Raw genomic sequence first — 16767 nt, 5'->3', positions numbered from 1 at the left:
CTCTTCGAATCCACCTTCAAGTTTCAAGGCCCCCAAATTTGGAACTGCCTACTGACCTGCCTACGTCAGACCTCCTCCTCTCTTCAATTTAGGGAGGTGTTAAAAACACATCTGTTTTCATCGTAGTCTTGCAACGATTTATAATATCTTTGGCGCCAACCTTATTAATCTTATGTAAGCCACAATGATTCCCAGTTGACATTTGCGGGGTATAAGAAACAATATGGTATGGTATGGTATTTTTTGCAGTCTTGTCACTAGTTCATTTTTCTTTTCTTTTCTTGCGACCCATCTTTTCTTCTTTTTAAAGTCATAGCTCAAGCAATCACTTCTTGAAGGTGATCCATCCTTGCTAGTCAGGACTATTTTTCAGTTTCTTTGCAGGTATTCATCTGACTCTTACCCATAGTGAAGACTGAGAGCAGAGAACATCCTGACAGCAATATTTATGAACTCAAATCCTGGACCATTATTTTATCCCTCTGTGGGGTTCTCATTTGTAAGAATGGCTATCCAACATGTCAAAAATACTAAGTAGGACCAAGGAGTCCTTCCTTCACTCGGAGGAAAGGGATGTTAGCAGTGGTGTGCCGCAAGGATCGGTCCTTGATCCAGCCCTTTATAACATTTTTGTGGAAAGGTTGTTTGGAAAGGGTTGCCACCAGAAAGAAGATTTTCTCCGTTACAGCACCTACTGTGTGGAACTCCTTGCCCTCACATCTCCGGGAGGAAATACCTATGGACAGATTTAAAACCAACCTTAAGACCTTCCTTTCTAAGGACGCTTATGATAAGTAGACGCATATCTCCCTCCTCCTCCTGTGCTGACCTTTTCTGTCTCTCTCCTATTACAAATTGTACTTCTCCCCCAATTCTTTTGTTTCAATATGCCACTTATGTCTTATTGGCTTCCCTTTTGATTTTAATAGTTATGACCCTGTACACCGCAATAGACTAGACACCCCTCATGCTGTAGCTAGTATAAAGAATTTAGCAGTTCAATACAGGGTCATGCATCTGGGCTTCAAAACCTGTGGTATAGTAGAGGGCAGTGTATCTCAAACTGTGTGCCGTGTCAAGATTCCGGTTGTGCCGCGAGACGCTGGCGAGGAGGAGAGGCACCAGCACCAGTTGATTGCTTGCAGAGCGGCTGAACCTGGGGTTTTGAAATACCAAGAAAAAAGCAAGCAAAGAAAGATGGATTGTGAACCTCTGGTTTGGAGTTTCTTGAACCAGAAATGCCGATCTACGGTTCGTGAATTCCTAAATTACCACCGAAGTCATTTAGCTAGTGGGATCCCCACCCAAATCTGATTTTCAGAATGCCCACACAATGCATGTACATGAGTTGAATTTGCATCCATTTTGTTTGAAGTCTGGGTCTATTTGAACCAGACTTCTTTGGGAGGCCATGTGGCCAGAGTTGAGAGGAGCTCCACTGAAGTTGGAAGATGTGGCGACTTCACTCCTATCTCTCACTCTAGCCACAACACGAGGAAATCTATCGTTCTGCCCTGCAGGAACACCGCAGAAAATCCACGACATCATGTTTCCCAGTGATTTCTCATCTTGCTCAATCACATACAGTCCGGCATTATACATTCCTGGCATGAATGTGTAATGCAGAGAGTTGGAAAGGCCAGTCTCGCACCCCTGGAACCGGCAGCCTCATTCTGCACATCACAGGGAAAGGAAAAGCCGATTGCGTGAAGATTTACAGAGATCAGAGAGCAACTGAAACCATTTCGAAAACACATGAGATAAAGGCAAGCAACAGATGCCCAGTAAGGAACTGCTTGCTCTCTTCAAACACTGTAGCTGCTATGGTAACTAATGCATTGCCTGAAATACCCGGATCGGCACCAAAAGCAGCACAACAGACACAGATGAGAAGTCACGTGGCCCAGCCCGCCTAAGCCTGGCGACAGGAACACTCCATTACCATCCGACAAAGGGAATCCACGTGCCTAGTTTGTTCAGTGCTAGGTGCGAGTGGAGGATGTCTTTCTGAAGCTCGAACCATTTGTGCCAACATCGTTACAGGAAACTCCATTCAGAGATTTTAAAGGAAATACATTAAAAACAAGGGTTGTTGCAGAGATACTGAAGTGGAACCTGACCACCTCCCCACCCCCCACCCTTCTCCATCAATCCCTGTACAGTTCGGTGGGTTTTCAGGAGATCCCTGCTAAATGTTCATGAAGTATAATTCCACATACTGGAGTGGCTGCTTGCACATCTCTCTCCTTCATATTCATAAGGGATCTCCTGAAAACGTGACTAGCTGAGGGTCGTAACTACTATCCTCCCAGCATGAAGAAAAGACAAGACTACGAAAGCAGGCACTTTTAACAACAACATAATAATAATAACTTTATTTTTGTATACCGCCATACCCCGAAGAGTTCTAGGCGGTTCACATTAGTTAGACAGAGATTACAAGTGGTTACATATCAAATTGATCATAGAGTTGCAAACAGCAAGGAGAGAGTAGGTACAGGTGGTTACGTATCAATTATATCATGGAGTTGCGAACAGCAAGGAGAGAAGTAGGAGGGAGAGGAGGGCGACGAGGGGGGGGAGTAGGTCAGAAGGGGGGGAGAAGGAGGATTGAAAAGGGGCATTAAGGGTCTTGGTCTCGGAATAGGTGAGTTTTGAGTAGAATAGCCTTACTGGGTCAGACCAGTGGTCCATATAGCCCAGTAGCTCGTCTTCAGTGGCCAATCCAGGTCGCTAGTACCTGACAAAAACCTCAACAGTAGCAACATTCCATGCTACCAATCCAGGGCAAGCATTGGTTTCCCCTATGCCCTGTACCAATAGTAGAATATGGACTTTTCCCTCCAGGAACTTGTCCAAACCTTTCTTAAAACCAGCTATGTTAACTGCTCTTACCATAACCTCTGGAAATGCATTCCAGAGCTTAACTATTTTCTGAGTGAAAAAATTTCCTCCTATTGGTTTTACATGTATTTCCCTATAACTTCATCGAGTGTCCCCTAGTCTTTGTATGGTCACTGATGTATCAGTCTGAAATGTCTGGATTAGTGCCTTAAGCAATCAAATCAATGTAAAGCCAGCTAGCGCCGGGATTGTAAATGGCTCAGCTGGGAACAGCTCAACCACTGGACCACCTGAGGCTCTGGCTCAGGGAGCTGAGCGATGCAGGGTACCAAAATCCCCAGCCTTTGAGGTCACTGCCAGTGTCTCACCTGGTCTAAAGGTTACGCCTTTTCTCCCTCCCTTTTCCACCTTGGTCCTGTACACTCTACCTTGGTTGCTAGCAGCAGTAGAAAAAGCATGAAGAACAGGTGGCTTTTGGCCCGCCCCTGCACCTTCCCTTTACCATGTCCCACCCACAGGAAATTGCATCAGGGAGGGCGGGACACGGCAGAATGAAAATGCAGGAGCATTCCAAAGGCTGCCTGTCATTCATGTGCTCTTGCCAACTGCTGGAAACCAAGATCATATGTATAGAACTGTGGTGGAAGAGGGAAGGACAGACTTGACCAGGGGGGGTGGGAGAGATGCTGGACTGAGCAAGTGAGGAATAAATGCACTGGGGATGGAAGCAATGCAAGGTAGGGGGGGGGAGCCACCATTATTTGGAACCATGACGTAGTATCCATGTCTGCATGCTGAACAAGACAAACCTCCTCTCCCTTTAGCAGACGTGCACAACTCCGGTCCTCGAGGGCCGCAATCCAGTCGGGTTTTCAGGATTTCCCCAACGAATATGCATGAGATCTATTTGCATGCACTGCTTTCATTGTGGGTCAATAGATCTCATGCATATTCGTTGAGGAAATCCTGAAAACCCGACTGGATTGCGGCCCTCGAGGAGAGACTTTGACACCTCTGCTGTAGATAAAGAATCATTTTAAAGAAAGGGGTGAAAAGAGGAGGAGGGAATAAGAAACGCAAAACCTGAGTGAACAAAAATGGAGGTAGGGCTCAGGATCTTTGAAGCTACTGGAACCTTGTCTGTCTCCCGCTGACTGACAGCTGCCAAGCCGGTCTGTGCTGATTCAGCAGGGCATCACATTGTGCAAACAGACTGGAAGGGATAGGGATGGATTACTCAAGCTAAACCTGAGACAAATGCCTTTAGCTGGCAGGAAGAGCGGAGGTGAAGCAAGGTGGACACGTTTTCTATTATCTGACAAGAAGGGTCTGATTTTAATCAAGCACAGGGTCTTCAAGCAGTCCCTGGGTTAAGAACAAGTTACTTTTTTAAAGCTGTTCTTAAGTCGGATTTGTATGTAACTCAGAACTTGTAAATTTTAAGATTCTTGCTGCTTCCCTCTGCCAAAAGGGCCAACTGTCCCTACCAGTGTTCCCTCGAAGGTACAGCATGCACAACCACACACTGTTCCTGAATCTGCTGCAGGAGAAGTGGAGGAGTCTAAGCCACTGGAAATACTGCTCAGTGAAATCAAATGAGGCCGCAACCGTGTTCTTAAGTATGAGTCATACATAAGTTGGGCATCTGTAATTTGGGGACTAGCTGTACTTGCATTAATTTTGAAAAAAAAACCAAAATCCTATCATGTTCATTCACAGCTTACAATTTCCAGAAGTGCAAAAATTCCACAGGAACATTTGTATGGGTAAAACCTTGTGCAAAAAAAAATTCTGGAGGAGTTCTCCATCCATAGGTGTGAAAGTTAAGGGGGAATTTAATTCATATCAGTTTGTGACTCATACTTATCACTGCTTTCCTGTGACCTCCTTCTTCTATACCGCCATAGTCAGATGACTTCTAGGCGGTTCACATCGAAGAGGGCTGGACAATCAGCGAATTACAGAATACAAGAAGTGAGGGTACGACTTATTACACAAGAAATAGATAAGAGGAAAATATGAATTTCAAGTATGCAATATGGATCTCAAGTATGCAACCCAGGGAATAAAGCTGGACAATCAGCGAATTACAAAATGCAAAATGTGAGGAACAACATGTTACTCAAGAAATTTATAAGTTTAGTGAGGCTTCTGTTTAGGAGATGAATCTGTCAAACAGTACGGTTTTAATTATTCTCCGAAAGGCGCCATAGATCAGCCTGACTCCATTGATGTAATTACCCAGCCAGAATTGCTGTTTGCTTGCTTGAAACACGAAAGACCTGTCCAGAAAGGATTTGTATTTGCAGCCGGTGATCCTTGGCTATGTAAATATGCTACTGTTTCTGGTTGACCTTGTGGGGTTGTGTAGAACGAAGTGTGATAGAAGATAGGAAGGCGCTAGACCCCAGCCTGCTTGAAACAAATACAGGCGAACTTGAGCATTATTCGCACCTCCGTCGGCAACCAGTGTAACCTTCTGTAGTAGGGGTTAATGTACCCTAAATCATGAAAAGAAGCAGGCAAGACCAAGTGGGTATATGGGCTCCATCTCCCCCAGGCACCAACTCTCTCCCAACGCTGGGGAAGCTGCTGGGGCCATTCCTGGCCCCCTTTGTAAAAAATGCACAAAGGCAGGTTGCCAGCAAGTGTGGGACCCCATGAAAAGCTCCACATTTCATTATAGTACCAGGCCGAAAAGCAACAAGGTGAGAGATCACATGGCCCAACCTGCTTGAGGCCCGATGAAAGGAACACTCCAGCGATCTGCAGCCACCCCTCCCCCTTTATTATGAGCTCAGGTGTGCGAAGAGCAAGCGCATGCGCAAATGGCCTCTACAACCCAACAAGGATAGTCTGCGCATGCGTCTCGATCGCTCTACAGCGGTCCGTGGGATCGCTTGTGGGCGTGCGTCCGATCAGAGACATTTGCATGCTGAAGCTGGAGTGAATCTGTGGCTGGGAAAAACTTGGCCACGGATCGCCCAACAACGATCCGGACCGGTGAGTTTAGTGAATCTAGGCCCTAGTCTGCCCAGGAAAGCAATTCCAGGCTTGGTTCTTATCTTCTTGGCATTAAAGAATCCTCTGCATTTAGCAAACAGCCTTTTGAATTCTGTCACTCTGGAAGAGTGTTCCAAACATCCACCAATTTGTCCACGATTCCAAAGCTGCCATGTTACCCATTTCCCAGAGGGAGGATTTTTGGTCAGTTTATGTTTATTGAAAGCTTCTTCTAATGACTGGGAAGTCAATTCACATGAGCTTCTGTAATTGTGTTACAATACATGAGCTTCTGTAAAGGTGTTACAATACAGAGTTAGCATTTTCTCAGACGGTTTTCAATACAGATACATTTATACCATGGTTAATCATCCTATGTACATACACAGTTCTGATTTTGAGCTTATATCCTGGTACAGTGTGGTAATTCTACTGTAGTCCCCTGATTCCAGCCACTGCAATTCTTATGTTCTTATTATTTGACTTGCCTTTTTTTTTAATTTTACTGTGAACCGCCTTTGAGAAATATTTGATTCAATTGCAATTTGTATTTTCTGAGAAACATTTGATATTTGCATTGTAATTTGCTGCTTGTCCAGCCTTTTCTTATTGTAAACCGCCTTGAACGGTATATAAGACTAAATTATTATTATTCCTGACATTCCCTCTCCCTTGTCATTTTTTCCTGTCCCCTATCTTTCTATTTCGATATTGTACCCTTCCCCTTCCCTTTTGTTTTGACCTTTTGTTTGTACTATTTGTATTGGTTTGTTTGTCTTTCCCCTAAGCTTTTAATTAATTTTTAAGATTGTAAAGTTGTAAACCGCTTTGGTCTGTAAAAGCGGAATATCAAGTCTGAATAAACTTGAAACTTAAATCCAGGGAATGCCCCTGATCCACTCATGAGCCTCCCAATCCAAGTCCCCTTTTTTGACTCACTCGTAAAATTTAGGTACAGATCCCACACCTAAACTTATACATGTAAATTTTAATTACAACGAATTCACACCAATAATTATTCACCAAGATTCTAACTATTGGCAAAAATTGACTTCTGATTCCATTAAACTGTGCTTACAAATTGGCTGCAGGCCGAAATTTGAATGTGCAATTTTTAGTGCTTATTACTGTGGGGCTAATATATTATCTTGGACCTCTTTCTTACCATCATACCTCTATGGTTAAGGATGAAGACAGCACAGACAGCTAAAGAGATGTGGGGGCTTTGGGATAACTGGATGAAAACAGCACAGACAGGTGAAAAGATGTGGGGTTTTAGGCTAAATGGATGAAAACAGCACCGAGAGCTGAAGAGATGTGGGGTTTGGGACAACTAGATGAAAAGCAGCAGACAGGTGAGAAGATGAGGAGTTTTATGCTAACTGGATGGAAACAGCACAGAGTTATGAAGAGATGTGGGGTTTGGGACAACTGGCTAAAAAACAGCATAGACAGGTGAAAAGATGTGGGGTTTGGGACAACTAGATGAAAAACAGCATAGACAGGTGAAAAGATGTGGGGTTTGGGACAACTAGATGAAAAACAGCATAGACGGATGAGAAGATGAGGAGTTTTATGCTAACTGGATGGAAACAGCACAGAGTTATGAAGAGATGTGGGGTTTGGGACAACTGGCTAAAAAACAGCATAGACAGGTGAAAAGATGTGGGGTTTGGGACAACTAGATGAAAAACAGCATAGACAGGTGAGAAGATGTGGGGTTTGGGACAACTAGATGAAAAACAGCATAGACAGGTGAAAAGATGTGGGGTTTGGGACAACTAGATGAAAAGCAGCAGACAGGTGAGAAGATGAGGAGTTTTATGCTAACTGGATGGAAACAGCACAGAGTTATGAAGAGATGTGGGGTTTGGGACAACTGGCTAAAAAACAGCATAGACAGGTGAAAAGATGTGGGGTTTGGGACAACTAGATGAAAAACAGCATAGACAGGTGAAAAGATGTGGGGTTTGGGCCAACTAGATGAAAAACAGCATAGACGGATGAGAAGATGAGGAGTTTTATGCTAACTGGATGGAAACAGCACAGAGTTATGAAGAGATGTGGGGTTTGGGACAACTGGCTAAAAAACAGCATAGACAGGTGAAAAGATGTGGGGTTTGGGACAACTAGATGAAAAACAGCAAAGACAGGTGAGAAGATGTGGGGTTTGGGCCAACTAGATGAAAAACAGCATAGACAGGTGAAAAGATGTGGGGTTTGGGACAACTAGATGAAAAACAGCATAGACGGATGAGAAGATGAGGAGTTTTATGCTAACTGGATGGAAACAGCACAGGACTACACAGACAGAGTCAACACCCAGAAGGTGAGGTCAGTCTGATTATTCCTTGAAGTTTGCAGACTGCAGACACTGGAAAACATTATTCTGGCAGGGCAGACCAGCAATTAACAGCAGCCATAGAACCGAGTGTCCTCAGAACCAAAGCAAGCAAAGCCATGGGCCCAACACAGAGAGGGAGCAGAAATAAAGTACTTGCCAGTCTTCATGAGGAGGGAGGAAGAGGATAAATCCTCTGGATCCTGTAAATAATGAAGGGGAAATTAAACCCTGGAGGCTAGATACCAGCTCGCTTTGGGAACAGCAAAACATTGAGATTTTACTTCGATATTTAATAACAACAATAAAAATAACAGTATAAACACACCTGGTTATTAATTCCTGAGCCATAGCAATAAGAAGGCCATTTAATTATATTAATTAAACATTGGGTCCACATAACTTATTAGGAAACGCCTTCTACCAAAGCAGTTATAGATGTTGGAGGTAGAGAATGACACGGGGACAAATGTTTTCCTGTCCCGGCGGGAACTCATTTTTCCATCCCGTCCCCGCGAGTTCTTTTCCTATCCCTGCCCCATTCCTGTAAGCTCTGCCTTTAGCGCACAAGCCTCGAACACTTATGATTTTAAAGTGTTGGAGGCTTGTGCAGATGAGGGCGGAGCTTAGGCATTGGTGGAATGAGGCATTATGACATCACAATCTCAGCTCTAGAATGTTGCCACTTAGGATTTTAAAGGGTTTGAGGCTTGTGCAGATGAGGACGGAGCTTGCAGGAATGGGGCAGGGACAGGAAAAGAACTCGCGGGGACAGGATGGGAAAATGAGTTCCCGCGGGGATGGGGAACAATTTGTCCCCTTTGCATTCTCTAGTCTGAGGCACTAGGCAAAACCAAAACCGACAGGATCTTCTTGGATTAAAGAGACAGAAAAGTTTTAACCTATTTCTTGTGGGGAATCGTCTAGTTGCTTATTTACAATTAGATTTTGGAAGAGGTGTAAAGGTTCCCTGCTTAAAAACTCCATCATATGCTTAAATGAGAAGCTCTCTTTCAAGCAACACAGAATTTACTCCAGTAAAATGTGGCTGAAAGAAACCAGAATCACTATTTTATGGAGGGAAACTCCCTGGAAGAGATTTACCATATAGCTGAATTCTATTGCATTAATAAAATGCTTTTCCTCTGTAAATTCCTGCAGCGGCTACGCAACACGTGTCTTTGAAGTGCCCGAATTAAAGCCGTCTCTCCATTACGAAACGAGAAAATGATTAACGACACACACGAATGACTGCAACGAACGGAGCATCTAAACGCCAGAACTTTTGCCCTGCAGAAATCCAGTCGGCACCGATTGGACCCACTGCTTGATCCAGGGAAGGCGGATGCCAACCTGCAGCCTTTCAAAGCACCTGCCAGCTGCGGCGATGGGCAGAATATTTGCCTCCTGGGATCTTACAGAATAATTAGTCTTGCCCTGTTTTAAAGTCACAGAGTAGGTTTTAAGCCAAATGAAGTCAGATTCCCCCCCTTCCCCCCGAAGAAAAGAAAGCTTCAGAAATACCATCAGTTTGGTGTCTTTATTTATTTTTGCGAATCTGAGCAGGAGAAAAAAAGTGATCTCTCCCCATGAGACGGTGCCCCTTCCTTTGATTACATTAGAGGGCAGAAAACGGGCACAAAGAGATGATTATTTTGCTTACCAAGAAAACATAAATAGCTCCCACCGTCTGTCTTCTTCTGCTCCAACAGGTCTGTGAAGATTAGAGGCTGGCAGAGCTAACAATGAAGTGAATTAAAGGGGAGGAATGGGACAGATTTCTGTCTTAGGACAATAATAAAAACAGCAGTTAAAGGGAAGGAAAGTTGGAAGCCTTGACATAGGGTTACCGTATGGCTCCAGAAAAAGGAGGACGGACTGAGACATCCCGTTGCTTTCAGTGGAAGTAAAACCCGGATGTTTCAATCCAGGTAACCCTAACTTGACAATACAACCTTATTTCATTCTGTCCTTCAAAAATGTATCGATGCCATCCCTTAAGCAAATTTCCTGGGACAAAGTCTCGTTGTTAAAGATACCTCGAATCAGTGGCGTAGCCAGGGTGAGAGGTACCCCTCCCTCGCCCTCATCTCCGCCCCTGATCTCGCCTGCTGCGCGCACCATCCCGTTCCTTCCCCGATCTCGGCGGCTGCGCGCGCCCCCTTCCCTTCCCCCATACCTCTAATTGAAGTTGTTGCTGGCGACGGTCAACCACGTGCTCCTCGCCACCCCGTTGTCTCTCCCTCTGATGCAACTTCCTAGACGCGGCACAGCAGCTTCAACTAGAGGAAGGGGAGGAATGGGATGAGGGGGGCAGAGAGAAGGAGGGAGGCTGGCGCCCAGGGTGGACTGCCCTTTTTGCCTCCCCTTATGACCCCCCCCCCTCTCTAATGGTAATTCCTATGAATTGCCTCATATCCTGGTGATAGAAAAAAAAATGATGTTGGGGGTGTGGGAGGAGTATGGAATTTCCTTTTAAAAATGTCTAAGCTGATCTATGATTTAGAGGCCCTTGAACCAATTAGAAGGCTAAGAAAGTAATTAGCTAATCTCTATTAACTAGTAATTAGCTCTTTAGAAATAGTCTAAGAAATTCTTGGAGGGTAACCTACCAATTACATTTCAAAATAATAATAAAAATTTAATACATTATACATAGTCCTAACATATACCTTGCAATCTTAGGGGACCTTAGTGTAGTATTCATCACCTCGCCCACCTACCTCCTGAATCACTTCGTCCTACAGGACAAACCCCGCCCCCTCCCGCAAAATGTTGATTTTTCTCATTCCCAACTCCCAAGAGATGCCACTACAAAAGATTCCTCGACAGAACACTCTCCTTCCAAGCTGGCATCTGGAACAACACCCTTAGCAACCTCCTCTTGAACTCTCCAACATATCAAGCTCTTAGAGGAGCACTGAAAACTCCCTTATTTGACAAGTTCATCTGATCCTCCAAGCCCCGACCTCTTCTAAAAGCCCTCTGCCCCTCTCTTCCCTCTTCCCCCTACCCCCTAACTTGTATTGACAACTGTCCCCTCTTTGTAACTATCAACTTCTGTATTCTGTCTAGAGCCAAAAAGGTTCGTTATCCACTTTGTACTTTTCCGCTACTATATACCGTCTAGAACAAAAAAGGTATGACAGGATATTATCATTATTACATATTCCAACACCCTTAGCAATTTAACAAAGAAATCACCAATATTAAGATGTAGGTAGCAGTCCAGCAGCAAGATGGGGGCTATCCAGTTATTTGCACTATCACATATTTATCTCCCATTTGGTGAGAGGTCTTATGTGTGTGCTCGGTGCAAAGAGCTCCTGGCACTCAGGGACCAGGTCCGATCTCTTGAGGCTAGAGTAGCAGACTTGGAGGAGCTGATGGAGACAGAGGTACATAGAGGAGACCTACAGGGATGTTACAGAGAGCGATGGAGCTCCCTATGAGGAAAGGCTGACATGGAGAAGAGATGGCTCAGGGGAGAAATGATAAGAGATCTATAAAATATTGATTGGAGTGGAAAGGATAGATGTGAATCGCTTGTTTACTCTTTATAAAAATATTAGGACTAGGAGACATGCGATGAAAATATTAAGTAGTAGATTTAAAACAAACCAAAGAAAATATTTCTTCACACAATGTGTAATTAAACTCTGGAATTCATTGCTGGAGAATGTGGTAATATCGGTTAGCTTAGCGGGGTTTAAAAAAAGGTTAGAATAATTTCCTAAAAAGGAAGCTCGTAGGCCATTAATTGAGATAGCTTTGGGGAAATCCACTGCTTATTCCTAGGATAAACAGCAAATAATCTGTTTTGCTACTTGGGATCTAGCTAGGTACTTGGGACCTGGGATGGCCACTGCTGGAAACAGGTTACTTGGCTTGATAGACCTTTGGTCTGTTCCAGTAAGGCATTTTATGTATGGCAACTGCAGAATTTTAATGCTGTTTATAAAAGGGATCTCAGTGCTCTGGGAACACCAACAGTTAAGGTTTTCAGGATACTCCTAATGAGTATACAGGTACGTTAGATAGATTGTGACCCCACCGGGACAGAGAGGGAAAATGCTTGAGTACCTGATTGTAAAAACTGCTTAGATAACCTTGATAGGCCGTATATAAAATCCGAATAAACTTGAAACTATATGACAGCTTTGCATTCAATGGAGGGAGCAAATGTCTCTTGTATATATTTATCTTGGATACTGTAAAACTCTGACCCATTGGTGACCCCAAAGGACTGGGATTGAAGACCAAGGGATTAAGGAGTTCATCACAGTGGTTTCAACAATTCTAATATTAAATAAAGGGCTTAGTATGAGAAATCCCTTTCCCTGATTAACCTAGAACTTCAATTGTTGATCCCCTACATAGCACATGCATTGCCTAGTGAGCGAGAAACATTTTTAATATTCTTCGGGCAATAGCACCTGTTGAAAAGGCTCCATCTATCTGGTTGTCTGTCTGTCTGCATTGGTTTGTTTCAGCTTGCACAAACCTCTGTGTTCCAGTAAAGCCAGGAATTGTCGTGCACAGCTTTGAGTATTTTTGTGCCACTGCAAGCCCCAAAGCACAAGGAAAGGGAAGACTCGCTGCAGCAGCGAAGCACTACAGAGTCCGATGTTGATGAGCTGATCTCAGCTGCAGAAGAGAGGAGGAGCCTCGGCAGCAGACAAACTCCTCATTGGAGAAGAGAGAGCAAGCTGCAGTGTCTGCTGGCGGGGATTGGACCATGCTCCCTCTTGTGCATTATGTGCAAAAAAGAGGATGAGTGGCCCCGCCCTGTTCCTCCACCCAACCCCGGTTCCACACAAACCTCGTCTCTTCGGGGGCCGCTTCTGGAGAGTATCTGTGCAGGCATGGATGCGACACAATGCCTGCGCGGATGACCTCCAGAAGCAGACCTGAGCTCCCATCAGTTTTCAAGACCCAAACTGCTGGGTTTTGGAACCTCGTCCAGACACCCAGAGAGTCCTCTAAAAAGAGGACATGCCCTGGTAAATACGACCACATTACCTCAGCTTTCCAAGACTCACACTGGCTCCCAGTACAAGCACGCATACAACACAAATTCTGCTGCATCCTATTCAAAACCCTAAGTGGAAATGGATGCAGCAGAATTTGTGTTGTATGCGTGCTTGTACTGGGAGCCAATGCCTATGAGCCAACCTCACCAGTGATGTCACAATGGCTTGATTGTCCTAGACTTGGCTCACATAAGAACATAAGAATTGAAGGTCCATCAATCCCAGGATGCTGTTTCCAACAGTGGCCAACCCAAGTCCCAAGTACCTGGCAAGATCCCAAGCAATAAAACAAATTTCATGCTGCCATCTCAATAATGGCCCATGGACTTCTCTTTTAGGAAATTATCCAAACCTTTTTTTAAACCCTGCTAAGATAACCAATTTCATCACATTCTCCAGCAACGAATTTCAGACTTTAATTACACATTGTGTGAAGAAATATTTTCTCCAATTTGTTTTAAATCTGCTACTTAGTAGCTTCATCGCATGTCCCCTAGTCCTAGTATTTTTGGAAAGAGTGAAGGGTATGCCTCTCTTACTTTCAAACTCTTTTGAGAGTCTTTTGTTAGTCTACAGCAGGGGTCTCAAAGTCCCTTCTTGAGGGCCGCAATCCAGTCGGGCTTTCAGGATTTCCCCAATGAATATGCATGAGATCTATTTGCATGCACTGCTTTCAATGCATATTCATTGGGGAAATCCTGAAAACCCGACCGGATTGCGGCCCTCAAGAGGGACTTTGAGATCCCTGGTCTACAGTGTGTAATTATTTGTCAAACATTTTTATTGCTACTATTACCTATTTTTATTTCTATATTTTTTTGTGGCTGATTTTGGACTCAGAGGCAGGCAAGCATTGCTGAAACATGGCATTGGAACAGTTACATTCTAGATCAGGGCTGCCCAAGTCCAGTCTTTGAGATCTACTGGCAGGCCAGGTTTTCAGGATATCCACAATGAATATGCATGAGAGAGATTTGCCTGCACTGCCTTCTTGGTATGCAGATCTCTCTCATGCATGTTCATTGTGGATATCCTGAAAACCTGGCCTGCCAGTAGATCTCAAAGACTGGACTTGGGCAGCCCATGCTCTAGATCAGTGGTTCCCAAACCTTTCCTGGGGGACCCCCCCAGCCAGTCAGGTTTTCAAGATATCCCTAATGAATATGCATGAGAGAGGATTTGCATATAATGGGAGTGACAGGTATGCAAATCTCTCTCATGCATATTTATTAGGGATATCTTGAAAACCTGACTGGCTGGGGGTCCCCAGGACAGGTTTGGGAACCTCTGCTCTAGATATTCCAATCAAACTTAGGTTGGCACTGAAATCCCAGTATCTTTAGTCTCATCTTTTTGGTCCCCCGGCTCTTTGTAGATTGGTTTTCCTCCTTTGTGTACCAGAAAGCAAGGTGCCATTAAGAGCATTGAGCTTACACAGCATGACCACAGGATGGCGCCACGGTCTAGCGGTCCACTCGCTCTGATCTTGCCGACGAAGATGTATGTTGCTGATGGGAGGGAGGAAGGAGTGCTGTGCTCGTTTCCCTGCAGGGAGGTAACAATCGCAATACAGGAATTACATAACTGTTTTGTAAACACTTTGCTGTGCATACAATGAAACCCCCCGGGCTGGCACGTGGGAGGAGGAGGTGCAGGAGCGCCCTTAAAAAGCAACGCATCTGGTGCATCGCAGCAAGTAGGGTTTTGTTCTGATCTGTTCTATTATTTTGCAATTCACAGTTAATGCGATTAAACATTTTTCTTTTTTTGATTTGCCAAAAAGAGGGTTTCTTGCAGGACCCAGCAGGATTTCCGAGGAGGTGGTTAAATAAAGCCCACGAAGTCACGATTTAGAAAACCTGGCTTTTGCAGAGCCCTGAAAGCAGGTATTATGGATCTGCAGTTCCACGAGGGAAGCTGCTGGGATTTACACTTTAAAACACAAGTCTTTAATGTCATCCTGGAAGCATCAGAGCACTGCACGAGGCGCCAGTATAGAAAGAAACATTTTCTTCTGGGTTTTCCAGTCCAAGCTCGTTGCCATGTTCTGTAACATATTGTATGATGTTCATGATAACAGTAGGAATCTATAATAATAAAACGCTAACGCGCGCATGCGCACTCCTACCTGCGTGATCCGTATGTCCGTGGCAGGCAGGAGTGCGCATGCACGCTACTGGCAGAGAAATTGTAAAGCACGGACCTCCCTGCTCTCCAGCTCCTCCAGGCATCGAGCGGCAGTCCTCCATCCAGTCCACCGAAGCGGCTCTTCTGCCTGCCCTCCTCCAAGAAAGCCTACTGAGGATAGTGGCCGGCTGTAGCAAACCTCGCAGGCTGCTCTGCACCTCAGTAGCACGTTCCCTCTGACGCACCGGATCGCGTCAGAGGGAACGTGCTACCGAGGTGCATAGCACGTGCGAGGTTCGCTACAGCCGGCCATGACCCTCAATAGGCTTTTTTGAAGAGGAGGGCAGACATGAACAACCATGAAGCCAAATGCTGGACAGGGGGAGCAGGTAAGGGGTGCTGCTGGACAGGAGGAGCAGGGAAGAGGTGCTACTCTACTTGGGGGGGGGGGGGAGATATCAGGAAGGGAGGCCTACTGCTGGACAGGGGGAGCAGGAAAGAGGTGCTGCTAGACAGAGGGGGAGGTAAAAAGAAGAGAGAAATGCTGCTGCTAGACAGGGGGAGCAGGGAACAGGTGCTGCAGGACAGTGGGGGAGGTAAAAGGAAGGGAGAAGGCCTACTGCTGGACAGGGGGAGCAAGGAAGAGGTGCTGCTAGACGGGGGGGGATGGGGAGGTAAAAGGAAGGGAGAAGGCCTACTGCTGACAGGGGAGCAAGGAAGAGGTGCTGCTAGATGGGGGGGGAGGGGGAGGTAAAAGGAAGGGAGAAGGCCTACTGCTGGACAGGGGGAGCAAGGGAAGAGGTGCTAGCTAGACGGGGGGGGGAGGGGGAGGTAAAAGGAAGGGAGAAGGCCTACTGCTGGACAGGGGGAGCAAGGAAGAGGTGCTGCTAGACGGGGGGGGAGGGGGAGGTAAAAGGAAGGGAGAAGGGTTGCTGCTGGACAGGGGGAGCAGGGAAGGGGTGTTGGTGGACAGCCGAGCAAAGAGAGAGACAGAAAGAAAGAAAGACAGACAGAAAGCGGCCAAGCAAAGAGAAAGAGAAAGAGAAAGAAAGACAGATACACACATCTATTCTAGCACCCGTTAATGTAACAGGCTTAAATACTAGTGATATTAATATAACGGTGTATTTGCCATATCTAATACTACTTTAACTAATCATGCAACATAGAAGAGACAGCTGATTACTGTCAGCATTAACCCATATATTTTATACATCCTGCATGTTCATTGCAGTTCAGCTTCTGTCCTGCTCAATCGATGTCCTCAGGAATATATAAAAGTGAGGGTATTCAAACCAGGCACTGTGTGATAAATACAGTTTTTATTTGGAAAAATGTTTTATAAAATTATTCCCAATGCAGGCAGTATCATTAATATCTGTTTATTATATTACGCACAAGAGTCTGGAACCCAAAGAC

At 45.1% G+C, this 16767-nt stretch overlaps 1 protein-coding gene across 5 annotated transcripts in view; it reads right to left on the bottom strand.

Annotated features, from left to right (window-relative positions):
- Positions 1-9887, bottom strand: part of CAMK1G (calcium/calmodulin dependent protein kinase IG) — a 51156-nt gene extending 41269 nt beyond the window's left edge. For 2 of the 5 annotated variants that reach the window (XM_033917383.1, XM_033917387.1), the window contains exon 1: positions 3213-3305. The gene's annotated coding sequence lies outside the window, so the exon portion shown is untranslated. Of the gene's footprint in view, positions 1-3212; positions 3385-8516; positions 8561-9851 lie in introns of those variants that run through there. The other 3 variants (XM_033917384.1, XM_033917386.1, XM_033917385.1) reach the window with 3 other exon arrangements.
- Positions 9888-16767: the final 6880 nt, after the last annotated feature.

This window comes from Geotrypetes seraphini, chromosome 13, assembly GCF_902459505.1.
Source record: "Geotrypetes seraphini chromosome 13, aGeoSer1.1, whole genome shotgun sequence".
In the NCBI taxonomy this organism is placed as follows: Eukaryota; Metazoa; Chordata; class Amphibia; order Gymnophiona; family Dermophiidae; genus Geotrypetes; species Geotrypetes seraphini.
Note: the sequence above shows the minus strand (reverse complement) of the source record. Positions and strands in the feature narration are given on the sequence as shown.